Below are 11474 nucleotides of genomic sequence, written 5' to 3' on the forward strand. Positions count from 1 at the left end.
GTGGAAGAAGTTGTTTCGTTAAGCCTGTTTTTATTAATCTGTGGATTAGTTTCCTCATAGAGGGGATACTATAACATTCCATTAATATAAAAATAATATAATAAGTAAGGCAGTTAGTACTGATGTCATTAACCCTTTTCATTTTCCAAGCCATTGCTCCATGAGGCTACTGAAGGGTTATTTGCCCCTGAGTTTTCAGGTAGCTCATTAGGCAAGGTAGTAAGTTTTTGTAGAGTTTTGGTGATTGTGCCATCTGGAGCTGTGTTGTTGGGGATGTAAGTGCAGCACTGGCCTCTAATCATGACACACACTCCACCTTTTTCTGTTAATATCATATTTAAAGCCATTTTATTTTTCCAGGTCATTTTACTCGTGGGCCCTAGCTGTTTGGTTATATCTCTGATGGTATTTCAGACATAATTTACAAGTTTTTGTTGATTATGGTATAGGTAGTTGATCCAGTCTACATTTTTATTTACAGTGGACCATTAGAAGAATAAAGATTCAAATTCAGCAGTTATTTGATTTCTAGTTTTGAATTCATTTGATACTCCTTGGGGGATTCCAATAGTATAATAAAAATATGGGAATCAAAAGATCCTCTGGGAATATTTTTTTTTTTCCATCTGATGTCACCTTTCCTCAATTGGAAGGTGATGGAACACCAGGGTAAAAGGGAGAGCCAATTGCCCCAAAGCGCAGGTGTCACTGCAGTTTTTCAGTAGGACCTCAAATAGTTGGTCTTCATACCATCAGACCTTTCCTTCGGTTATGGGGAGGGGAGACTGATTCTGTAGGTTCTTGAAGGCCAGGCTTTCATTGTACCCTGTTGTGTTTCCAAGAGATGCTGCCTTCTCCTCCTGTCTAGAGAGATGTGAGGTGAAGTTGACGTCAGAGGCTGGTGGCCTCACGGTCCTCGGGGCTGACCTACAAGAACTCTCATGTCAGGGAAAAGCAACGATAGGGTTTTGTACAATTTGTCCCCATGCTGTGGTGTCATGGAAGAGAGCTACCACACAGTGCATGCCCGTAGGATCTACAGACCATCCAAGTGAAAAGGGAACTATTTGGGCCTCCGGTCTTCCTATGGCACAGGTGTAGCAATCGCTCTTATTTAGGGTATGGACAGAATATTTGATCCACTTTAACCAGGTGTTTTTATTTTTATACCCAGTTTCTATTGCAACTGTTTGCCTTAAATCCTTGACTTTTACAATGGTTACCTAAGATGGGTCCTCAATGACGCATCTAAGGAAATATACAAGTATAGTGTTGTTGTGAGTTTATTTCTCTTATTTTCTCTTTGATAGTATACTTTTCTCTGTTGGGTTACTAGGTTACTATTTCCCCCTCTCTTTGGTTAAAAAAAAAAATATGTTTAATGAACTCAAAATCTGGGGAATATGGGTAGAGGTCTAATCTTCTGTAGTTGCTTCCTGCTGGACACGGAAGTTGAGATGTCCCTACCTGAGTTGAGAGTTCATTTGGGTTACAAAGCAGGAGGGGGTTGAAAATAGATGGTTTTAAAAGTGAGAGTAGAGGAAGGACAGGAATCATGAGATCTGCAAGGGTTCTTTTTTCCTCTTTTTTTTTTTTTTTTTCAGTTTTGAGTGAGTAACTAGCTGTTCCTAATTGGCCTTGAATTTATCACAAAACATAGTTCAGAGTTTTATTTCAACTGCAACTTTAGCAGGTGAAAGATAGAAATTGTAGCAAACTTTACTTTTTAACTCTATAGTGGTAGATTGACCCTTTGAGTTCTGAATTTTTGATGTATTTTGATATCTTTAACTTTCTTCACATCTGTCTCTACTTGTTCCTTCTATCTTGTTTTTTTGTTTTGTTTTGTTTTGTTTTTAACTTTCTTGCTAAAATCATAGAGTTTGGACTCCAGGCCATGACAGAGTTACCTAAGGCTTGACCATCCCAGTGTGACCACACTGAACTTGTTCCAAAACTAGACATATCCATCAGACTGAAGCAGTTCCAGTGGATCTGTGGGTGTGGAAGATGCCGGCTCAAGGGGGCACTGTCAACTCTGGCCCTGAGCTCTGCTTCCTGGGGCATTTCTCTCCAGGTACCCAGCTGGTTGTAGAAGAAGCAAGGTGTACTTCCCAGAGCAGGATGTTGTTCTGGTGTCTTCTTCCCTGAGCCTTCAGGGTATCTCTGAAGAACTTTTATAGTAGAAGGCACTATTTGAAAAGCATTTCTGCTCTCAGGGCTGCTATCAGTCCCATTTTCTTTTTCCTCTTGCCTCTCCCCATCCTGGTTATCAAAGATCTTGGAAGCCAGTTGTAAACTTCCACTTGTGGAGTCTGAGGCCCCTTTTCAAGCTTTTGGAGTTCATGCTGAATATCGGGGCTGACTGGGAAATGCTGCTACTGATGGGGGTCTTGTCTCAAGAGACACATGACACCATCATGGTGCCCAAGATCACATGGTGTCGATGGAAACAACTAGAGACACAAGCCTCAGCTATGGTAACACAATTAGGGGCTCCTCCTACCCTGGGAAACACTTTTCTGGTGTATTTGGCTATTGTTGCCTGTAATAGCAGTCAGGTATCCCGAGGGCTGCTTTGCAGTCTTTTTCTCCTTTTATTTCTCCCAGAAGGTGCAGCCACAGTGTACTGGGTTTGTGTCTTAAGCCCGGCTGTGTTTAAGCCCTAGCATGAGGGGACTCGAAGATCCCTCTGACTATCAATGATTTGATGTAGACTGGAAGAGCATAGTTTCTTCCTCTTTCCTGGCAGAGAAATGGAACAGACTGGCTTAATATCAGAGTCAGTAGTTTATCATTCCTCTAATCCTCCTCTGTGTGTTAACAACTTATATAATAAAATATGGTACATTCCCATGATCAGCCAAAAATATTCTATTATCAACTGGTCGTGCTTGGTCTTGTCACTTTCTTTTTACTTTCTAGGACAGATCTGCCAATTGATGACCTCCCAATGCCATTATGAAAAGACACTGGCTGAAGCTTATATCACTTTCTCCTACTCACACTCATCTCTAATTTTAAATAAACAGGAGGGTTGGCATGTCACGAGGTGGAAGAAGCAGTGCGTGGCCTGCTATGTAGCGGGTGGCTCCGCCTCGACTGTGAATTGGTGTTTACAAGGAGGATGCTGCTGGTAGAGGTGGTGAATGGCCACTCTCTGGTGTGGGGGGCCGAGGTGGTGCAGGCTCTAGGGTGGCGTCTGGGAGTGGGGGTCCACACAGTGGGCACCCTGCCCCATGAACCCTGCCAAAACTCACACCTGGGCCTCCCGCTGCTGCTGATGCCTGAAGAGTTGCTCCTGGCCAAGATTGGCACCATGACTCTGGTCAATGCCCTGTGCCCAGACCCTTGCCACCACAGTCTGGCTCTGGCATCCTTGGCAGCTGAGACCCATGAGATGCATCATCAGGAGCTACTGGAGAAGATTAGAGGGTCAGGCTGCCAAGAAGCAGAAGGTAGAACAGGGTTCAGGGACCAACAGGAGCCAGGAGGCTGGTGGGAGCGAAGCTGCTGAAGAGAATGAGACCAGTGATGGCCAGACTGCTGGAGAGCAGGAGGAAGCAGCCCCCTCCTCTTCCCAACCAGGATCTTCTAATGAGGTAACCCCCTTGCCCAGATCTGCTCTACTTGTCCAGATGGCTACTGAGAGGCCTTGACCTGTCAAGGCTAGACTCCTGGACTGGCGTGTCCAGTCCAAAGACTGGCCCCATGCTGGCCACCCTGCTCATGAGCTGTGCTACAGTATCTACAGAGACCTGTGGGAGCGAGGCTTCTTGAGTACAGCTGGCAAGTTCAGGGGTAATTTCTTGGTCTATCCTGGTGACCTGCTCTGCTTCCATGCCTACTACATCGCTCAGTGCTGGGCTCCCGAGGACCCAGTACCACTCTAGGCTCTGGTCTCTGCTGGACGCCTTGGAACCAGTGTCAGAAATACCCTGCTCCTCTGCTCTCTGCAGCCTGATGGTGAGATGGTCTACACCTCCCTGCAGTGGGACAGCCTGCAATGAACTCCAGAGACTCAGGGGCATATGGCTGTGTCTGCAAGAGGAGTCTCTCCAGATGTTCCAAAGCTCATCTCCATATGGGAGATCAGAACACTCTCCTACATCTCTCCAGTAAGTTTTTGATTCAAGGTTTTTGAACACTACATGCTTTTTACATTTCTCCCTGTTTCAAAGAATTTCCTGGCTTTGTTTTCTTATGTGAAGAGGGCAAGGGCACCTCCCACCCCCCACCCCCTTATTTTTTGAGAGCAAAGCATACAGACTTTATTTAATGTAAGACTTCACAGGACAGTCTCTCAGATGACCCCAATGAGGCTGTGTGGCCACTCAGCCTCCACTCACCGGGACCTCCTCTGGGCCTGTGGCCTCCCTGCCCGGGTGAAGGTGCTCGGGTTGGCACAGCTCCGCAGGTGCAGCAGGCCTGGCCGTCTCCGCGAGGGCAGTGCGTCAGCCCTGGAAGTGCTAAGCTGCAACAGGGCCATGATTTGTTCCAGGAAAATGGCACTGGTGATGGCTTCTTCCATGTGTTCCTCATCAGACTTCAGAACAGATTTAATGTTTTCTACAGGTTCATGGATGTCTGGGGTCATACTGCATGAAGATTGCTCCAGGAACCTTACCACTAGCAACTTGATGTCTATGTGAGATTTGTAATCTATTAGCAACTCTGGCCTGCATCATGAAGCTCTCAATCCCAAGCCTCTCCTCAAAGTCACCGCAGCCAGATCCAGTCTCCTTTCAGTCTGAGTCGTGGCTTCACAGCTGAGCAGTGGGGTAGCTCTGTCCTTGGAATGATGGAGCACAGATTCGCTCTTTGATCTTGTCCTCAGGCCCAGGAGGGCTCTACGGCTTCTCACTGGCTGCACCAGGGTTGAGCTGGGCATTGAAATGGATGTGCTTTCTTCTCCAGCTGTGTTAGGAATGTCCCCACCTTGAGTCACTTGTGTGCAAGCTGGTTCCAGTGGGCTAGCAGCAGCTTCTGACCCCTCTGGCATTTGGAATGAAGACCCCTGCTCCTGGTACATCATATGGAGGCAGGGGGTCCAGAGGACAGAACACTACCACACCTTTGTACAATCCATAGACACATGGCAGTGGAATGACATCAGGACCAACCATCCTGCAGTTCATCCAGAGTGTGCACGAGCAAAATATGGCAAAGTGGGAAGAGGGAGGCACAGGAGGTCTGAAGTCATCCGGGTCCGGGATATGGCCATGTTCTTCCACGTCTTCAGCAGAAATCTGGGACTCATTGATGCAGGATCTTCTGGTTGCGAATATCTACAGGTAGCAGAGGGCGGCAGCCACCAAGCAGACTATGGTGGTCAGGGCGTTCAAGGCACAGAGGGCGAAGAGGACTTTCTTAAGTAGCAGATGCAAAGCACTACACAGCTAGACTGGAAAGAGTTTTAAGGCATTTTCTTTGTCTGTACATTTGGCTGGTTGAAATTCTTTACAACAGAAACAAATCTTGCCTTCACCTAAATCCACCAGATCGTACCTGAGCACGCTGGACACAAACTGGTTCCCCTGGAAGCCTAGAATAAATCCAGCTAGATTCAGGAGGACACAAACCACAGAGAGCAGCACAAAGAGGTTTACCAGGAGTATCATAGGCCTTTTCCAAGTTGTTAATCCTATGATTCCAGAAAGTATCACCAAGGAGCCAGCCCAGAACAGACAAGAGTTCTTCATCTGCGAGTAGCTGCTCAGTGACAGTGCCCCAAAGCTGAACGCCACCATGCAGCAGCCCAGGATCAGCTGCAGGAGCCCAAGTCTAAACACACTAGTATCTGCAGTATCTTGTTGATGGTCTTAAGAGCAAAAGGACTCTTAGCTCTTCCCCTACCTCTAAAATTGGTTGTTGAAGCTGGGCTCATTCCCAGGCTGGTGGAGTTTCTGAAGTCATCACTTTATCCCTGCTTGCAGTTTGAAGCAGCCTGGGCTCTGACCAACATTGCTTCGGGGACTTCGGGGCTTATAAAAAAGCCCTTTATAGAGACTTCTTCTATATAAGAATCCAAATGCTTGAGACAAATTTAAAGAAATAAGTTTTGCATATAAAGTACTATCAAATCCTGAGAAGCAGTTTGTTCTTTTTTTAAGGTGTATTTCCTTCCAGTCTGCATACCAAGTGATTTTGGTCCATCTGTAACTAAGCCCTCTCAGAAAAGTCCCAATAAACCGCAACCTTATACTGAATCCCCTTCTCTGGGAAATAGTGCCTTAGCATCCTGGAACCTTAGAGTGGAAAGCAGATGATCCCTGGGAGGCGGTGTGACTCAGAGGAAAGAACCGAGGGTTCGTGGCGAGCCCTGGGTTCATGTGCTGCCGTGGACACATGCCAGACGTGTGCTGCTTTTCTACAGTGCCCCTCCCCACGCACTGATGAATGTAAACATCCCACACTGAGCCCAGCACAAAGAGTGTTATCTTCCTGTTCCTTTCTGCGGTGACCTTAAAGCATGGCCTTGTAACTCTTTGCTGCCTCTCCCATCAAAAGGTGGGATCTGTGTCTCCTCCTCTGGAATCTGGGCTCTGTGACCTCTTGACAACAGAATGTGGTAGAAATAAATGATGCTGCATCTATTTCTGGGCCCGGGCCATAAGAAATGGGCAACAGTACCTGCCTGTTCTTGGGGAAGTGGCTCTCAGAACGCAGCCACCACACCGTGAGGAAGCAAAGAGCCCTGTGCAGAGGCCAGTGTAGGCGTTCCGGCTGATGGCCCCAGGTGAGGTCGCGGATGACAGCCAGTACCAACCACTGGGTATACATGGGTGAGCTTTGAGATGACTCTAGCTCCCAGCTGCCAGGTTGCCCCCACCTTTGAGCTGCCCCAGCCTGTGCCGTGGGAGCAGAGAGGACCTGTGCTCCCAACCCCTGCCCAAATTGCAGATTCGGGAGCCAAATAAATGATTTCAGCCTCTCCATTTAAGATGGTTGATTATGAAGTGATAGAACTGAAATACCTTGCTTGCTGTTCCCTCCTCTGGTCATCCAACCACTATGCTCATAGGGGGATCAAAGGTGAAGCAGGGAGACCACGGGGAGGCTGTTGCAATAATCTAAGTGAGAGATGATAAACCAGGCACCTTAAACCAGGACACTAGCGATGGTGGTGGTGAAAAGGGATCAGAATCCCAATCTGTTTTGAAGGTAGAGCTACCAGGATTTGCTGAAGATTGGATGTGTGTGGGATAGAAAGGGCAGTCAAGGATGTCTCCAAGAGTTGTCTTGAGTGGCTGGAAAGATGGATTTGCATTCACAGGGTTGGGGAATATGGTGAAGGAAGCTGGTTTTGTGCCTGAAGGGAAAGACTACAGAAGTTCCGTGTAGGGCAAGTCAAGTTGGAGATCCTGTGGTCACCAGCCTCCAGGATGGTCCCAGTGACCCACCTCTTAGCACTCACACTCTGTGTAGTTCTTAAAAAAAAAAAAAAAAAAAAGGTGAGGATTCAGCCACAGTCTTCACTTCTTCCTGTCATGTCTATCAGATCAATATGACACACTGGAATAGTATATAAAAGCCTCCTTGCATATAACATGTCTACTGATAGCATAGATTGTTAAGTCAGACAGCTCAAGGGTTCAGCTTTTGCTCTGCCATTTGCACTCCATGTAACCTTGGCCTTACCTACCCTTATTAACCTTACCTAATGCACGAGTCTCGTCAACATAAGAGCTTTGATGACAGAGCATCCCTTTAGACGCAGGCCCTTGCTCTGGCCTTTACCCCTCAGCATGCTCCGACATTCTGAAGTTCATTGTTTTCAGTTCCTGTTTTTCCACTTCAGGTTGTTCTCCAACCTTCTACCCTACACATAGGGTTGACCAGATGCCTTGAAAAGCCCTGGAGATTATTAATTTGGGGTCATTTGGGACCCCAGTTCCAGAAGAGCAGCCCTGAAAGCAGATTGATGCCATTGGCCAACATGGTTTGTCGTTCATGGTGTGCATGGCATTACATGTCAGATTGGTGCTGATGTTCTCTGCAAGGCCAATAGGTCCTTCTGAGTGAACTCTTCTCTTGCCTTTGATCACTGTGCTGACATAGCACACTGCCTGATCCATGTTAAGATATTCCAGAGGAGTGGCAGATATTCCTTTCACCAAAGGCAGTGAGCCTCTTACTTCACTTATAGGCTCCCTGCTTGTTCTCCCTGCTGGTGGCTTTGTGTTGAAAGCAGGAGTGGGGGCCACAGAGTAGAGAGGTAAGTAGATTACAAATGTTTCAATATGAATGAATTCTAAAAAGCCATGATATCACAATAGCATTATCACACAAATCGATGAGCAGCTTACAGGACAGCCACAGACATGTTGTCTGCTCAGCTCACCTGTTTTCCAAGTTGAGCTTCCAACATGTCCCAGGTGGATTTGTTGAGCTACAATTCAATAACACTAGGAGCCAGGAAATTAATTTTCTGATGTTCTCACTTCAACTCCATTTCATTGTACCAGAAGTTCATCTTCTATTTTCCCTCAACTCCACCAACTACAAATCTATATTTTCTTTAATATCCTCTCAGCCTAGGGAAGGCAGAGGGTCAAAAGAGGTTACTTTATCACTGTTGGAAACATTGTGTCGGGACCAGTTGGCAAAAGAAAGAACCTAGAAGAAATGTCTACGGTGTACAGAGTCCTTCTGGAATAGGGGCAACAAATACACTTCCCTTACCTTTTTTCACTCAACATAATTCTCTGGAGATTCATCTAGGTTGCTGCATCTATCAGTAGTTTGTTCTCTTTTTTTTCCTTATTTTATTCCTCCTTTTATGCTCAATGCTTTTGCTGTCAAGGTAAAAACTCTTTGCCTAGCCCTATATTCCACAGATTTTCCCCATTGAATTGCTTTTGTGCCTTTGTCAAAAATCAGTTGGGCTCATTTGAGTGCACCTGTTTCCAGTTTTCTATTCTGTTTCATTGACCTATGTGCCTGTCTGCCAATACCACACAGCCTTGCTGCCTGTACCTACATAAGTTCTGAACCCAGGTGCACTAATTCTTCCCACTTGATTTTTTCAAAAATTTTTTTAGCTATTCCACTTCCTTTGTTTTTCCATGTAATTTTTTTTTCCTCCTGTAACATGCCTGCTACCATATTTCTTTCCTGATACTTTCTTTTTTCTTCAAATAAGATTTGAAATATTCCCTCTCCTCAAGGGATATTGTAAAGATCACAACATTCTCCCTATTTGTAATTTCCACTAATAACCTGTTAAACAAAACATCTTTGTTTTCCCTATTCCTCGTAGCCAACTTTTAATTGTTTTCTTTTTTTCTCAACTCTTATTTAATTTTCTTAACACACTGTGATAAATCCTCACTCATAACAGAGCTGGGCGCGGGGGCTCATGCCTGTAATTCTAGAATTCAGGGAGGCCAAGCGTGAGGAGAGTTTGAACTCAGGAGTTCGAGACCAGCCGGAGCAAGAGCAAGATTCTGTCTCTACCAAAAACACAGCTACCCGGGAGAATGAGGCAGGAGGATCGATCGCTTGAGCCCAGGAGTTTGAGGTTGCTGTGAGCTAGACTGATGCCATGGCACTTGCCTGGCCAACAGAGTGAGACTCTGTCTCAAAAAATAAAAGAAGATTGACACAGACATTATTCTAGATATTTTTTAGTGATTACTTTTATCCCATCCACATTACAAGGAAAACAATCTCCACGAGGCTGATTTATTCACTTATGGTCACACATTTTAACATGTCAACAACCTAGCACACTAGTTGACACGTAGGAGATCAATGAATAATGCTTCAGTGAATGAATCATAGATCACGATATGAATCTAAGCCTATCTGATGATAAATCCATGTTACTTCTCTTGGACTCCACTGCCTCGAATTTCCTAGAGTCCACTGGAGCTGGGCACTACAGGATGGAGTAGACTGGCTGCTGGATCAAGGCACAATCTGTAGTAGGCAATAGGTCTTTAAAATGTACCAGGCTGTTGAGTTAATAGTTCTAGAATATGGCTTCACATTAGTAAATACAAAAAAGATTTATGATAATTGAAAAAATTAATCTGGATTGTTATGTCTTCTCTAATTATTCTACCTCCATACATGAGGTTTGTGCCCATAAGGATTCAGGGATTATGGCTAATTATTTAATTATTTCTTCAATTACATGTAGTGCAGAAATAGCAATGCCTGGATAGGGTGTCTGATCATATGTAGGAAGTTTTCCTGGGATTTCTAATAATTCTTCTGCAGTACATTTTCTGTGGAATTTCCATTTGTACAGTAAATCCTGCTAGCACATTGAACTTTGTTTTGATTTCTAGCATGTTTACTTTCTGAGTACCTGAAAATGTTCAGTCATATTTTCAAACTATTCTCATTTAGAAATTATCCATTTCATTTTTTTAATGATAATGTCCCCTAATGCAGGTCGAACCTTATTTATGAAAAGGGAAGACAAGCTTCTCTTACCTTAAACTGTTTACTCAAAATACTGTTTGGGAGCTCATACAGTTTATTTTTTAAAACACTACTACAGATGTACCTTAAGTTATGATTTTGAATCCTTATGCAATCTACTCCTAAACAAAAGGTTTCTTAAATGGATTTCATGTAGTACATTTTCTTTTTGTAAAATATTGGCCTTCTCAGGACCATTTCACAAATATGCACAGCAAAGCTCTTTACATTCCTTTCTGATAATTCTCTTCATGCTACTTTTCACAACTTTTCCTGTCTAAAGGGATAACAATTTAGTGAACACATTAGAGCAGCTGTGACTATCGAGGAAAATAACTAGCTAGCAAAATCACAAATTCTACAGAAGATTCTGTTATATCTTCTAGGGGTTTAGAAAAACTTGTAAATTATACCCCTCCACTTCTCTAGACCTGGGTTTCAGTGCAGCTTTCATATATTGCCTTCTACTTAAGAAATTTAAAAAAGATATTTGCACTGTGATGGCTTCTTCTCTGAGAACAACCGTCCAAGAAGGGAGCTCATTTAAAAGGCCAGAACAAACACCAAAAGGAACAGGACAGTAAAATAAGATAGATATGGAGAGGCAGAAAAGTAGTTTTCAGAAGGTTGAAAAGGAGTGAATGGATGAGTTTCTGTGCCATTTTCTTAAAGTCAGCTTTTGTTTATTCAAACCCAGCATACAACCTGAAAAAGCTGAATATTGAATGTTTGATTTTTTGCCTAATTTTTTAAAGCTCCTCTAAATTTTGACATGGAAAATGTTTCACATACTAGCTATTATTATTCAAAGTAAAAATACATTTTCCATTTACCAAGATAAGCACAAAAATTAATATTGTAGTGGGAATTTATACGGAAGCAACTGTTCTGCCAGGAGGAGGTTATGGCTTTTTTACATAGATAAATTCATGACAAATAAGAAAAAGGCCACTACACTTGGTCAAGAATGTGTGTTTATGCATATGTTTTGGGTTCTCTAAACAAACATACACTAGGAATGCACTGCATGATCAAAAGCA

At 44.1% G+C, this 11474-nt stretch overlaps 2 pseudogenes; one reads left to right on the top strand and one right to left on the bottom strand.

Moving 5' to 3' along the window:
* Positions 1 to 3127: 3127 nt before the first annotated feature.
* LOC105811319 lies at positions 3128 to 4010 on the top strand (annotated as a pseudogene).
* A 278-nt stretch (positions 4011 to 4288) lies between these two features.
* LOC105811320 lies at positions 4289 to 5621 on the bottom strand (annotated as a pseudogene).
* Positions 5622 to 11474: the final 5853 nt, after the last annotated feature.

Source organism: Propithecus coquereli, unplaced genomic scaffold (assembly GCF_000956105.1).
Source record: "Propithecus coquereli isolate 6110/MARCELLA unplaced genomic scaffold, Pcoq_1.0 Scaffold234, whole genome shotgun sequence".
In the NCBI taxonomy this organism is placed as follows: domain Eukaryota; kingdom Metazoa; phylum Chordata; class Mammalia; order Primates; family Indriidae; genus Propithecus; species Propithecus coquereli.